Source organism: Somniosus microcephalus, chromosome 7 (genome assembly GCF_052327205.1).
Source record: "Somniosus microcephalus isolate GS21.2 chromosome 7, FLI_Smic_1.0, whole genome shotgun sequence".
NCBI classification, from domain to species: Eukaryota; Metazoa; Chordata; class Chondrichthyes; order Squaliformes; family Somniosidae; genus Somniosus; species Somniosus microcephalus.
The window spans coordinates 167684567-167699527 of record NC_140993.1 but is presented as its reverse complement, the minus strand read 5'-3'; positions in this window follow the sequence as shown (position 1 = coordinate 167699527).

Sequence of the window (14961 nt, the reverse complement as noted above, 5' to 3'; positions counted from 1 at the left end):
ATGATTTAACGGTGAAGGGATGGCCAGCACATGGCGAACCACTGTTGCCAGCATTCTCGCCGAGAAGAGAACAGCTGTCAGTGTGCCGAGAAACCTTGATGTGTGGATCCAGAGTAGTAATTCCACCCAAATTGAAGGATAGAGTGCTCAATGAGCTTCATGAGGGTCATCTGGGAGGGGTAAAAATGAAGAACTTAGCCAGAGCGTTTGTGTGGTGGCCGGGAATCGATAGAGAAATCGAAGAGATGACCAAGAGCTGTACAGGATGCCAGAAGGTCCAAAACGCGCCACCACAAGCCCCTCTACATCCATGGGAGTGGCTCTCATCTCCATGGCAAAGGGTACACATTGATTTTGCTGGTCCATTTATGGACTCGATGTTTTTAATTGCGGTGGATGCACATTCAAAGTGGCCAGAGGTAATAAAAATGCCCTCAACCACCACAGAAAAACTATCACAGTCTTACGAACCATATTCGCCAGAAATGGGCTGCCTGAACAGATTTGCTCCGACAATGGACCACAGTTTGTGTCTGAAGAGTTCCGGAGGTTCTTAAAGAACAATGGTGTTAAGCATTACACATCCGCCCCATATCATCCAGCCACCAATGGATTGGCTGAGAGGTTCGTTCAAACATTCAAGAAGGCTACCAAGGCAATGTGTAATGAAGACATACCCCTACAACACAAGGTGGATAACTTCTTAATAACAACAGAAAATGCTGGAAAAACTCAGCAAGTCAGGCAACATCCGTGGAGAGAAATTTGAGTTGACGTTTCGGGTTTGACCCTTCTTCAAAACTGGAGAGAAAAGGAACTAGATCGAAGGCAGGGCTGCGATCGGACAAAAAAAAGCCTTCTTGTTTGCCTACCGGAATGCAACACATGCGGTTACCAACCAAACTCCAGCCATGATGTTCTTCAATCGAAGACTAAGATGCCGCTTGGATTTGGTTAAGCCAAACATCAGAAGAGATGTGGAGAACAGGCAGTTTCAGAATATGAATGAAAGGCCAACCAGGAGTTTCAAGATAGGTCAACCAGTTTTGACCCGGGACTACCGCACAGAGAAATGGCAGCCAGGAATGATCTGCACACGGCAAGGACCTTTAATGTATACCGTGGACGTTGGAGAGAGCATTGTAAGACGCCATGCTGACCAGATTCTAGAGTCACTGGAAAACGTCAAATCTACACCATGATCCTATACACCTGGTGATGAAACCGAAGTACCAATTGCATCTACCTCAGAATCGGTGATATTGGAAGCAGACGAACCAAACAACGATGATGATCCCGAATCAACTTTGCCAGAAGAACCTGATACCCCAAAGAGGCGTTATCCGGACAGAATCAGGAAGCCTCCTCAAAGACTGAATTTATAATTGATTAACTTCAGCTAATGTCTCTAGCAACTGTAATTGTAAATATGTCATTTAATTATTAATTGAATGTTATGTACTGTTTAGCTAAAAGGGGAGGATTTGTAGTGTATGTACTTTGAAGAAGGAACTATATTCTGCAGCCCCTGTATACTGCAGTACCAGTAGTGACCACCCCTGTATATAAGCCTGTGTAGTAACTTTGTATAGTAGTTCCCGTTTTGTCTCCATTCAGTAAACACCTGTTATACCAACTTCTGCAGTCCGTGTCTCAATTACACATGGACATCACAGCTACCCTGCAAAGTTCTGGACAGAAATGCAACGGGTCGACCACCTTGATTCAAGTTAGCCGAGATCACCACCTCCAATGCATTGCACTCGACCACGAAAGGGAAATTTTCATCAATGGAGCGAAGTGTGGCTTTTTCCAGTTGTTGCATGAGGAGGTTCAAAGCTGAAATAGCCGTTGCCTCCAATGGAAATTACTTCATGTGAAGCAGGGGGTGGATCTTGCCGGAGAAGTGGGGTATCCATTTCGCATAATAGGCGAACATGCCGAGTGCCCGACGAAGAGAGCCGAGATTCGTAGGGGGAGGGAGCTCCTGAAGCGGACGAAGTCGCTCCGGGTCAGGTTTGATGACACCGTTGCCCACCCAGTAGCCAAGGATGTTGACTGATGGTACTGATTTCACAGGTTTGGACTAATTTAAGGTTAAGTTGCGACGACGGGGAACATCAAAATTTTTTTGGAGGTTGCCATCATGCTTTATATTTTCTAGATATGGAAAAGTGTCCGTTAAGTTCTCCTGTTTGACTAGGCTATCCATTGCCCATTGAAAGACGGCCACCACATTGGTGACCCCAAATGGAAGGCGACAAAACTGGTAAAGCCAACCATTGGCCTCAAAGGCCGTATTGTGGCGGAGACACATAGGGACAATAACACAATGTATAGCCAATGCTGTTTTATGTACCTAAACACAATTCACTATGTATAGCAATGTTGTGATATGTACATGCTGGGTTGGGTTATCGGTGCAGAGTCCCTTTAAGAGCGTCGGTAGTGTGATGACATCATGACGTCGGTTGCGTGATGACGTCATAGCCCCTGCACAGGGCTGAGCCCTTCAGTCCTTGTGGAGAGTGATTACAGAAAGACACGTTTTGCCTTTGCTTAAACAAAAGCCTCTGCCTGTTGTTTTCTACTGATCCCAACAGTATACTTTTTGTCAGAGTCCTTCATCAGTACTTGGTGATATGCGCTCTCTAAATCCAAAGTTGGAAATACCTTGTAGTTGGCAAGGTTATTGACCATGTCATCGATGCGTGGTAGTGGGTAGGCATCCAGGTCGGTATACTGGTTAATAGTTTGCGAGTAATCGATGCAAAGACATTTCTTGTGTTGCTTCAGAGGATTTTTAACGACAATTTGAGCCCGCCAGGGAGATGAACATGACTCAATGATACCATAAGCTAGAAGGCGAGAGATTTCTGCCTCGATAAAGGATCGATCATCTTGGCTGAAACGTCATGATTTAGTGACTATGGGCTTACATCGGGGGGGAAAGATTAGCAAACAAGGAGGGCTCATCGAGCGATGCCGCTGAAAGCGCACAAAACGGTACTTTGGAAATTGTAAGCTCCGGCTTTGACACTCCAAACTCGAAAGTGAGTCTTTTGTGTTGTTTCTGGAAATCCTGTCCCAGGACCACATCACTGCATAGGTTTTTGAGCACCCCGAGCTGGGTGGAGAAATAAGTGCGACCATTGAGAATAAGGTCGACAAGACAAAAGCCGGAAGAGTTGGTGGTCAGTGTCATCAGAGCCATTACAATTTCCCTGTCCGAGGGGTAATTACACAGTTTTAACTTACTGACAGCCCGCTCACTAATGAAGCTGTCAGAGCTGCATGAGTCAATTAGTGCATTCAGAATGTGTCCATTTAATGAAACCTTCGTGGCTGCATGGGACAGACTTTGGGGAAAAAGAACTGTGATGGGAGGAGGGGCAATTTTACCCTTGACAGCTGTAACCTTAGTAGTGGTTCTTGGGGGAGGAGCAGTTTCATAGATAGCAGCTATAACCTTAGTAGTGGTTCTTGGGGGAGGAGCAGTTTTATAGATAGTAGCTGCAAAACTAACAGGAACTCTCAACCGGTATACCTTAGAAAAGGGGCCTTTCTTACTAACAGAGGCTCTTGACTGGCATACCTTAGAAAAGTGACCTTTCTTGCTGCAATGATTGCAGGTTGCGTTATGAGCAGGACAAAATTTCTTATAATGGAATGCATCTCCACAGAAGAAACACTTCCTTCCAGATTGCCAAGATGCTGCTAGGGCAGGGTCGTCATCAGTGAAGGCTTCTAGGGTAGGGTTGTCATCCGCTAGGTTAGAGTCATCATCAGTGAGGGCTTCCGCCCGAGACCTATAAAAGGAGTAATTAAAAGTGATAGCAGCAGCCCATGCATGAGGCAAAAGATAGGGTATCTGCATTCCTCTTTGACAAGTCCAGGGAACACGCCTGGTCATAGGCAGCCTGTAACTCGAGGGTTTTATTCTCCAACAGATGCTGGTGTATGAAGGGAGACGTAATTCCATTAATAAAGGAATCGCGAATTAGCTCCTTCTGGTACTGCTCAGCTGTGACAGCTTTAAGGTTACAATCCTTGCTGAGCCTGCGAAGCTTTTGAAGGAATTCATCAAGTGATTCCCTGGTTTCTTGCCGAGTTGTGGCCAATAGATGCCGAGCAAAAATTTCGTTTGGGGCCTTAACGTATAGTCGCTGTAATATTGGGATAGCAGAGTCACAGTCTGCACAGTCTTTGATATAGTCAAACACATAATTGGCAAGTATCTCTAATTTATCAGGAACATTCTCAGCACACACCCTGAGGAAGTTGCTGAAGGTACGATACCAGTGTTTCCATGCCTTAGCAGTTGTAGGTGAAATCGGGCCCAGGTCAAGACGGGCGGGTCTGAGTAGTTTGTCCATGATGGATTGATTACTACACCAGAGTTCCCTTCTGCAGTTGAAGTCATAGCCTGCTGTTCCCGAAATCACTCAGAGCGTGGAATCGATATCAAGTTGATTACATTGACGTAATAAAACTCACTACGCACTTGGTTCGAGTATAAAGCAAGGCTTTAATCAACTTGTTTCAAAACATGGAGGTCTAGTTATCTTTCACTAGTTCCTGTTTACAAAATGTCCTGGGAAAGCTGGGCCCACGCCCGAGTATTTATACTCCTTGGATGGCGCCACCAGCTGGCCGTCCAGTGTTATTTCCTGAATCTTTCTTCATGGATCATAAGATTCATAACACTACCTTTGAGGTCCTATTATTTAATTTACCTCCTAACTCCCTATATTCAGCTTTTAGGAGCTCATCCCATTTTTACCTATATCGTTGATACATATATGCACCATGACAGCTGGCTGTTCACCCTCCCCCTCCAGAATTCCCTGCAGCTGCTCCAAGACATCCTTGAACCTTGCACCAGGAAGGCAACATACCATCCTGGAGTCTCGTTTGCGGCCGCAGAAATGCCTATCTTTTCCCCTTACAATAGAATCCCCTATCACTATAGCTCTCCCGTTCTTTTTCCTCCTGTCCTGTGCAGCAGAACCATCCATGGTGCCAGGAAGTTGGCTACTGCTGCCTTCCCCTGATAAGCCATCTCCCCCAACAATATCCAAAGCGGTATATCTGTTTGAGAGGGGGATGGCCACAGGGGACCCCTACACTACCTGTCTGCGCCTACTACTCTGCCTGGCGGTAAACCATTCCCTTCCTGCCTGTGCAGCCTTTACCTGCAGTGTGACCAACTCCCTAAACGTGCTATCCATGTTATCTTCAGTACTGCGAATGCTCCAGTATGTATCCATTTGCAGCTCCAGCGCTGCAATGCGGTCTGCCAGTAGCTGCAGCTGGATACACTTCCCGCACACATGGTCGTCAGGGACACAGGAAGTGTCCCTGATTTCCCACATAGTGCAGGAGGAGCATGCCACGGGGCCGAGCTGTACTGCCATGACTTACCCTTTAATTAATTCAAATTAAATTAAATCAAATCAATACCACTAATTACACAACAATTAAATGATATAGTCAAGAGCCCTTGTTTACTAGCACTCCACGCTACACAACAGAGACCCTAGAAACTATAAACCACAAAAAGTAAGTTTGGAAAAAAGCAAGAAAGAGAGAAATACTCACCAACCAATCATTTACCTGCTTCCTGGTGATGTCACACTTTGATTACTTTTTACTTCTCTCTCTCCCTGCTCCTTAAATCCTCGGTCTCCACGCTCAGTCTCCACCCAGGCCCGCTCTCGCTGCTGCCGCCAGTGAATCTGGGCTGCTCTCTCTCTCCCCGCTCCTTAAATCCTCGGTCTCTGTGCTCAGTCTCCACCCAGGGCTCTCGCTGCTGCTGAGTCTGATCAGGGATTGTGGGGGGGGTCGGAGGATCGGGGATTGTGGGGGGAGGTCGGAGGATCGGGAATTGTGGGGGATCGGAGGATCGGGGATTGTGCGGGGGGGGTCGGTGGATCAGGGATTATGGGGGGAGTCGGGGGATCGGGATTGTGGGGGTGTCGGAGGATCGGGGATTGTGGGGGGGTCAGAGAATCGGGGATTGTCGGGGGGGTAAAAGGATCGGAGATTGTGGGGGTGTTGGGGGATCAGGATTGGGGGGTGTCGGAGGATCTGGGATTGTCGGGGAGGTCGGAGGATCGGGGATTGTGGGGGGCGGGTCGGAGGATCGGAGATTGTGGGGGGGGTCAGATGGAGGATCAGGGATTGTGGGCGGGGTCGGAGGATCAGGGATTGTGGGGGTCGGACGGAGGATCGGGGATTGTTGGGGGGGTCGGAAGATTGGGGATTGTGGGAGGGGGATCAGAGGATCGGGGATTGTGGGGGGATCAGAGGATCGGGGATTGTGGGGGGAGTGGTCAGAGGATCAGGGATTGTGACAGTTTGTTGGACAGAGGATCAGGGATTGTGGGGGGCTGTCGGCCAGGGATCGGTAGGGGAGAGAGGATCTGGACCGGTCACCGGAGGATTGTGGCTGGCCTCAGCCTCCTCGGTGGGGTGGGAGGGAAGGCCTCATGACGGGGATCGGTGGCCTGGGAAGTCGATCAGAGGCCTCGTGGTGGGCTCTCTGATTGTGGCGGGTGGGTTAGGGAGGGTCCCTGGATCCAGGAGGTAGGTATAAAGTCACTTACCTCCTGGATGCAACAGTCCCCGCCTCACTTAAATGTTGGGTTTCACAAATTGTGTGAAACCCGTCCACATGCAGTTAAATTCAAAATGGACGTTAAAAAAGAGGCTTCCAGCCTCATTATAATATTTAAATTGACATTCCGCCCCCTGGGAGTAGGTTGGTCGCCCACCCCCACTCCTCGTCTCCCTCCCCATCCCCCTCCCGGTCCCGTCTCAGTTAAAATCGGAAGTGGGTGAGTTGAGGGGCGGGATTAGGTTGGGAATCCTATTTTTTAAGATGTAACTGCCCCCACGCTCCAAACCCATCTTTTTTTAGGGGAAAATTCTGGCCTTTGTGTCCTCCTGACAGCCTACCTTTCCACCTAGCTTTGTATCATCAGCAAAGCTGGATACATTGCACTCGGTCCATTCATCTAAGTCATTTATATAGATTGTAATTAGCTGAGGCCCCAGCACTGATCCTTGCAACACCCCACTAGTAACAGCCTGCCAACCTGAAAATGATCCATTTATCCCTACTCTCTGCTTTCTGTCCAGCAACCAGTCCTCTATCCGTGCTAATATATTACCCCCAATCCCGTGAACCCTCATCTTGTGTAACAACCTTTCATGTGGCCCTTTATCGAATGCCTTTAGAAAATCCAAATATACTACATTCACTGGTTCCTCTTTGAGGATATAACCCTGCTAGTTATATCCTCAAAAACACTAATAGATTTGTCAAGCGTGATTTCCCTTTCATAAAATCATGTTGGCTCTGCCTAATCATACCGTATTATGATTTTTTTAAGTGCCCTGTTACCACTTCCTTAATAATGGATTCCAACATTTTCCTGATGACTGATGTCAGGCTAACTGATCTGTAGTTCCCTGTTTTCGCTTTCCCTCCTTTCATGAATAGCGGTGTTACATTTTCCACCTTTCAATTCACTGGGACCATTCGAGAATCTAGGGAATTTTGGAAGATCACAACCAATGCATCCACTATCGCTGTAGCCACCTCTTAGAACCCTAAGATGTAGGCCATTAGGTCCAAGGGATTTGTTGGCTTTTAGTCCCATTAATTTCTTCATTACTTATTCTTTATTGATATTAATTACTTTAAGTTGCTCACTCTCATTAGACCCTTGGTTCCACACTATTTCTGGTATGTTTTTTGTGTCTTCTACTGTGAAGACAGATACAAAATATCTGTGTAATGTCTCTGTCATTTCCTTATTCCCCATTATAATTGCTCCTGTCTCAGCCTCTAAGTGACCCACATTCAAGAACTTAAGAACATTACTTTCGTTACTCTCTTGCTTTTTACATACTTGCAGAAGTGCTTACAATCTGTTTTTATATTTCTTGCTAGTTTACTCTCATATTCTATTTTCTCCCTCTTTATCATTTTTTTGCTCATCCTTTGCTGGTTTCTAAAACTCTCATGGCTTCACTTTCCATAAGAAGATTCCCTTCACATCCTTAATTGGTCTTGCCCTTTCTTTAACTACTCTTTTACATTTTACATATTTATAAAATCCTTTATTATTTCCTTCTTTGTTACCTGCCATTCTTTTGCATACCTCATCTTAACCTTTCAATTTTCTTCACACTTCCTCTCTATATTTTCTATAGTCAGCTTGATTTTCTTATTAGCCCTAGCTTTGTCATCTGCATCTCTTTAAATCTCATTTAACGTGAATTCATCCACCGATCCAGAAACATCCAGCTTTTGCTGCACCACCTTAATTTCTTGTCAAATTGTGTCGAGTCTGTACCCTAACCATCTCTTATTGAAACATTTCCCATTGATTGTGCATGGTCTTATCTGCCAATATAACTTTCCAGTTTATCTGGGCTGTTTTCTTTTTTATCTAATTGAAATTGGCATTTTTCTGGTCAAGTACTTTTATCTTTGACTGTTCTGTGTCTTTTTTTATTTTCATATCAAGTCTAATTATGTTATAGTCCCTGTTTCCTCGATATTCCTCTACCCTTACATTACTTACTTATCCATCATCAATTCCTAGAACTAGATCCAGCACTGCCTCATTCCTTATTGGACGAAAACTGATCTAGGAAACAGACCCAAGCACATTGTATAAATTCCTTGCCTTCTTTTCCAGTTACACTGCTCTTAGCCCAGTCTACCTTTTGATAATTAAAGTCACCCTTTATTAAAATCCTGCTACTCCTGCTTTTGTCTTCAATTTTTTTTACCTATCTTTTCCTCTATGCCATTTCTGTTTAGTGGTCTATAGTTTATTCCAGTACAATAAATATTATCTTCTTATTCCTTTAGTCCAACCAAATGGATTCAAATTTTGCACTATCACCTGTAGATTCACTATGTGCTATTGCTTCCAAGATCCCTGCCTAATCCACCCTCTGTGATCGGAGAACCCCCCACGAGGCCTCTGATCCCCTCCAGGCCTCTGATCCACCACTAGGCTTCCAATCCCCACCCCCAACGAGGCCTCCCCCCCATGCTCCTCTGGCGATCTAATGTCATCTGCCTCCATCCTCCCCCCCCGCCACTCCTCTTTGCCCACCGATGAAGCACCGAACACCGCAACCCCCACTTCTCCTTCTGGCCCCCGACCTGCTCCTCTGGCCTGTGATCTGCTGCTCCGGCCTGCGATCTGCTGCTCTGGACTGCGATCTGCTGCTCCGGCCTGCGATCTGCTCCTCTGGCCAGCGATCTGCTGCTCCAACCCCCAGTCAGTCCCAATCCCCGCCACTTCTCCGCTGTCCCTCCGATCGGTCCTGACCCCCCCAGACACTCCTCCGTCCCTCCAATCAGACCCGGCCCCCCTCACACTCCTCCATCCCTCCAATCAGACCCGACCACCCTCACACTCCTCCGTCCCTCCAATAGATTGGGAGAAGGGGAAGTGCAAAGAGACCTGGGTGTTCTTGTGCACCAGTCGCTGAAGGTAAGCATGCAGGTGCAGCAGGCGGTTAAGAAGGCAAATGGTATGTTGGCCTTCGTAGCGAGAGGATTCGAGTACAGGAACAAGGATGTCTTGCTGCAGTTGTACAGGGCCTTGGTGAGACTGCACCTTGAGTATTGTGTGCAGTTTTGTTCACCTTATCTGAGGATGGACGTTCTTGCCATGGAAGGAGTTCAGCGAAGATTCACCAGGCTGATACCTGGGATGGCAGGAATGACGTATGAGGAGAGATTGTGTCGATTGGGCTTATACTCACTGGAGTTTAGAAGATTGAGAGGGGATCTCATCGAAACCTATAAAATTCTGTCAGGCCTGGACAGACTAGATGCAGGAAGGATGTTTCCGATGGCCGGGGAGTCCAGAACCAGGGGTCATCGTCTAAGGGTAAGGGGTAAGCCATTTAGGACTGAAATGAGGAGGAATTTCTTCACCCAGAGAGTGGCGAACCTGTGGAATTCTCTTCCACAGAGGGCGGTGGAGGCCTGTTCATTAAATATATTCAAGAAGGAGTTGGATATATTTCTTAAGGCTAAAGGGATCAAGGGATATGGGGAGAAGGCAGGGACAGGGTACTGAATTTGGATGATCAGCCATGATCTCATTAAATGGCGGAGCAGGCTCGAGGGGCCGAATGGCCAGCTCCTGGTCCTATCTTCTATGTTTCTATGTTTCTATCAGACCAGACCCCCTCACACTCCTCCGCCCCTCCAATCAGACCCGACCCCCCTCACACTCCTCTGTCCCTCCAATCAGACCCGACCCCCCTCACACTCCTCCGTCCCTCCAATCAGACCCGACCCCCCTCACACTCCTCCATCCCTCCAATCAGACCCGGCCCCCCTCTCACTCCTCCGTCCCTCCAATCAGACCCGACCACCCTCACACTCCTCCATCCCTCCAATAGATTGGGAGACGGGGAAGTGCAAAGAGACCTGGGTGTTCTTGTGCACCAGTCGCTGAAGGTAAGCATGCAGGTGCAGCAGGCGGTTAAGAAGGCAAATGGCATGTTGGCCTTCGTAGCGAGAGGATTCGAGTACAGGAACAAGGATGTCTTGCTGCAGTTGTACAGGGCCTTGGTGAGACCGCACCTTGAGTATTGTGTGCAGTTTTGTTCACCTTATCTGAGGAAGGATGTTCTTGCCATGGAAGGAGATCAGCGAAGATTCACCAGGCTGATACCTGGGATGGCAGGAATGACGTATGAGGAGAGATTGTGTCGATTGGGCTTATACTCACTGGAGTTTAGAAGATTGAGAGGGGATCTCATCGAAACCTATAAAATTCTGTCAGGCCTGGACAGACTAGATGCAGGAAGGATGTTTCCGATGGCCGGGGTGTCCAGAACCAGGGGTCATCGTCTAAGGATAAGGGGTAAGCCATTTAGGACTGAAATGAGGAGGAATTTCTTCACCCAGAGAGTGGTGAAACTCCTCCGTCCCTCCAATCAGACCCGACCCCCCTCACACTCTTCCGTCCCTCCAATCAGTTCTGACCCCCTCACACTCCTCCATCCCTCCAATCCGTCCCGGCCCCCCCCCTCCCTGCAACTCCGCCCCCCCCACCCCACTCCTCCGGCACCCCCCCTGCTCCTCCGGCACCCCCCTGCTCCTCCGGCACCCCCCTGCTCCTCCCCCCCCACTCACACTCCTCTGGCCCCACCCCCTGCTCATCTGGCCCCTCCCCCCATGCTCCCCCGGCGCCCCCCTGACCACCCCCTGCCTCCTCATGAACCCTCCTTCCCTCCTCCCTGAGGCCAAGTGCCCACGCCTACCCACTCGCAGCCAGACAGCCTCTCAATCTGTGGCTGCAGGCAGGAAACAGAGGTTTCCAATGCAAATCAGGTCCTGCCATTAAATTTGGCAGCGCCTGCGGGAAACCCATTCTCCCAGATTTCCCGACAACTTTTGATCCCGCCCCACCCCCGCTCCCAACCCGCCAAACTATCAAAATTCAGGCCTTTGAGTTGGTAACTTTGTAATGTCCCAATACCTCATCTTACATCTTATTTACTCCAGCGGTAGCGCTGTGACCTCTCTCGACCTGTTTTAGCACCCTCTCCTGCCCATCACTGTCACTGCCTGCCTCGCTCCCTTCCTCTCCTAAACCCAGTTGCTACCACCTGTCTTCCTGTCTTGCTCTTCACCTGCTCCCTGCCCTTTCCTTCCCTGACTAATGGTCAGCATTGCCACAGAAAATTCATTGGTTTTATATCTATAATAAAACATTTTTGTTACGTAGGCCATGTGCTCCATTCGAACCTGCTATGTAAACATTTCTTATGGAAATGCTAATGTCAATAGGTAAGACACTTTTTATACACTAGGTGTTGCTGTGATGGGAATTCCAATGTTAAATGACAACACCGACATGTATATTATTACCTGTCGTGTCAATAGGTGGTGCTGTGCTATCTTTTTTCCCATAAATCTATGTGGTAGATTTTCAACTGACCATCCAGGTGGAGCAGCCATCTGTTATATGACTGTCCGACTTTCATTGCTCACAATTTCCTGTTATGTGCTTCCGGTGGGCGAGCCTCCAAAGCAGGTGCGCTCATTCATAAAATTTACTATTTAGGACAAACTATGCAATCTGTTCCTTTTGTATAGATCAAGAACTTTAAATGGAGACTTATATTAAAAATAGACTAGAATGTCTTTACAACAACAATGTACATTTCTGTTGCTCTCGTCACATAAAGGAAGATGTCTCTGAATACTTTACTGGGCAGTGGACAGATCACAGAGTTGAGAGGGAGAAAAGGAAAGGATAAGCTGAGGAAGGTCAAAAGCATGATCCAAGAGAAAGGTTTTTAGGAGGCTTTTAAAGGCAAGGAAGGAAGTGGCAACTGACAAGCAATCTTCCCTTTAATTTTTTGGGGGTGCATGGCCCCTTTAAGGGGCTGCGCGGCCCATTCAATATACTGCATACACGCGGGTTTTCCCATTTAAAAGCTGGTAACTGGCTTTGAGGGCGCTCCAGAACACTGCTTGGCCATGCAGCTTAAAGGGAACATTGGTGACAAGGTAGAGGTGTTGAGGGAAGGAGTTCCAGATAGCACAAGATATTGGCTCAAGAGCAGCCATCAGTGGTGGAGCGGGGACATGGTGTGAGCCAGTGTTGGAGGAGTAGAGAGCGTGTGTATGGCCGAAGGAGATCATTGAACAGGGTGGAGAAATGCATTGGATGGATTTCAGGGTGAGGACAAGGATCTCCAAATCAATTTACTTGGGTATGGGAAGCCAAGGAAGTTTAACAAGGGACAGGATGATGAAGAGTTCTGCAAATAAGGAGGCAAGCCATGATTTTCTGGATAAGATATAGTTTGTGGAGGGTGGAAATGAGAAGGCAGACAGGAAAGCATTGGCGAAATTGAACTTCAAGGTGTAATGGCTTCAATTAAAGGTTCAGCATTGTGGGGGAAAGTTAAGGGTGGAGGCGGACGATATTTCAAAGGTGAAAGAAAGCGGTCTTTGTAATGATCAGCAACATGTCATTCTAGAATGGTACACTAGGTGGAGCTGTATGTTTAATAGAGGGCTACCCAGAAGGCAGTAGTCAAGATGGAAGCCTGTACACTAGTCCACATAGCTGAATGAATGACTAGCTCAAGCTAGCTGTTCATAATGAAAACATCTATTTATTTATGAACATAACATGGTACCAGGATTGGTAATATCTGCTGAATATTGTGAAACACGACATGGAGAATTTGAAGCCACCGGAGGGTTTGAAACTCATGGGGAATGTCGACTGCAATTGGCGGACTTTCAAACAACAATTCAAACTCTACATTGCTGCCATCGGGTTCGGTATGATGCCAGACACAAGGAAAATAGTGTTGCTGCTCACGGTTGCAGGCCCGCAGGTGATAGAGGTATTTAATACATTTGTATTTGATCAAGAGGAGGACAGAGAAAAAATGGACGATGTGCTAAAGAAGTTTGATACACATTGTTCTCCCAAAAAGAACGAGACCTATGAAAGGTACGTGTTCCGTTCACGGACACAGCAGCAAAATGAGACTTTTGATAGCTTTGTGACCAATCTGAAACTGAAAGCACGGACATGTAATTTCTCTGAACTGAAATCATCCATGATTCGTGACCAGATTGTGTTTGGTATTCATGATAAAAAAGTCAGGGAACGTTTGTTGAGAGAAACTGAACTAACATTGGAGGATGCTGTGAAAATATGCCATGCCAGTGAGCTAGCTCAACAGCATGCAAATACTTTCAGTGAAATTAATAATGATACAACAGCAATGAGTGACTGTGCTGCTGTCAGTGCTGTGTCCTACAAGGGGAAGAAACGTGGGCAGAACAGAAATGCAAAGCAATCAGAGGATGGAATTTTTAATTGTAAACGCTGTGGTTACCAGCACCAGTCAAGACAATGCCCAGCGTTTGTGAAAATGTGCACAAAATATAATGGAAAGAATCACTTTCCCAAACAGTGCTTTTCAAAAGTAAAAACAAAGAAAGGGCAACAAGTCAATGTGATTGAGGACACTGATTTAAGTGAGACGTTTTTTGTAGGAATGGTGTCATGTGACAATATAGAAAAGGATACAGAAAATGTGCAGCCCTCAGGAATGGACAATGCTGAACATAAAGTTAATGCAGTAAAAGAGGACAAATGGATGATGCCACTGCAGGTAAATGGAGCATTAGTTACATTGAAACTAGACACTGGGGCAAAAGCAAACTTACTCAGTATGAGTGACATTAAAAATATGAAAGATAAGCCCAAAATACAGAAAAAGTCAGTACTACTGAAGGACTATAATGGACAGAAAATAGATAGCTTAGGTGTATGCAGACTTAAAGTGACAGTCAAAGACAAAGTGCATCATCTCATGTTTTCTGTTGTGGCTGAAGTGTTTGATTCACTACTAGGTGACAAAGCTTGTGAGGACTTAGAACTGGTCAAGAGAGTCTACCGTATAAACTGTGCCATAAGCAGACCAGATGACTCAGTGGATTCTGTAGTGAGTAATTTCCAGGATGTGTTCAAAGGATTTGGAGTTCTACCATTCACTTATAAGATCCAGCTAAAGGAGGATGCTCAGCCAGTGGTACATGCTCCACAGAGAGTTCCAGCACCCCTGCGTGACTGGCTCAAGAAAGAACTGGACAGAATGACCACACTAGGAGTCATCAGGAAAGTCAAACAGCCAACAGACTGGGTTAACTCCATGGTATGTGTAAAGAAAAAGAACAATGATCTAAGAGTATGCATGGATCCAAAGGACTTCAATTCAAACATAAAATGTGAACACTACCAGATTCCCAAGCGAGATGAAATCACCAGTGAAATGTCAGGTGCCAGATACTTCACAAAGCTCGATGCCTCACAAGGATTTTGGCAACCAAAACTGGATGAAGAGAGCACCAAATACTGTAACTTCAACACACCA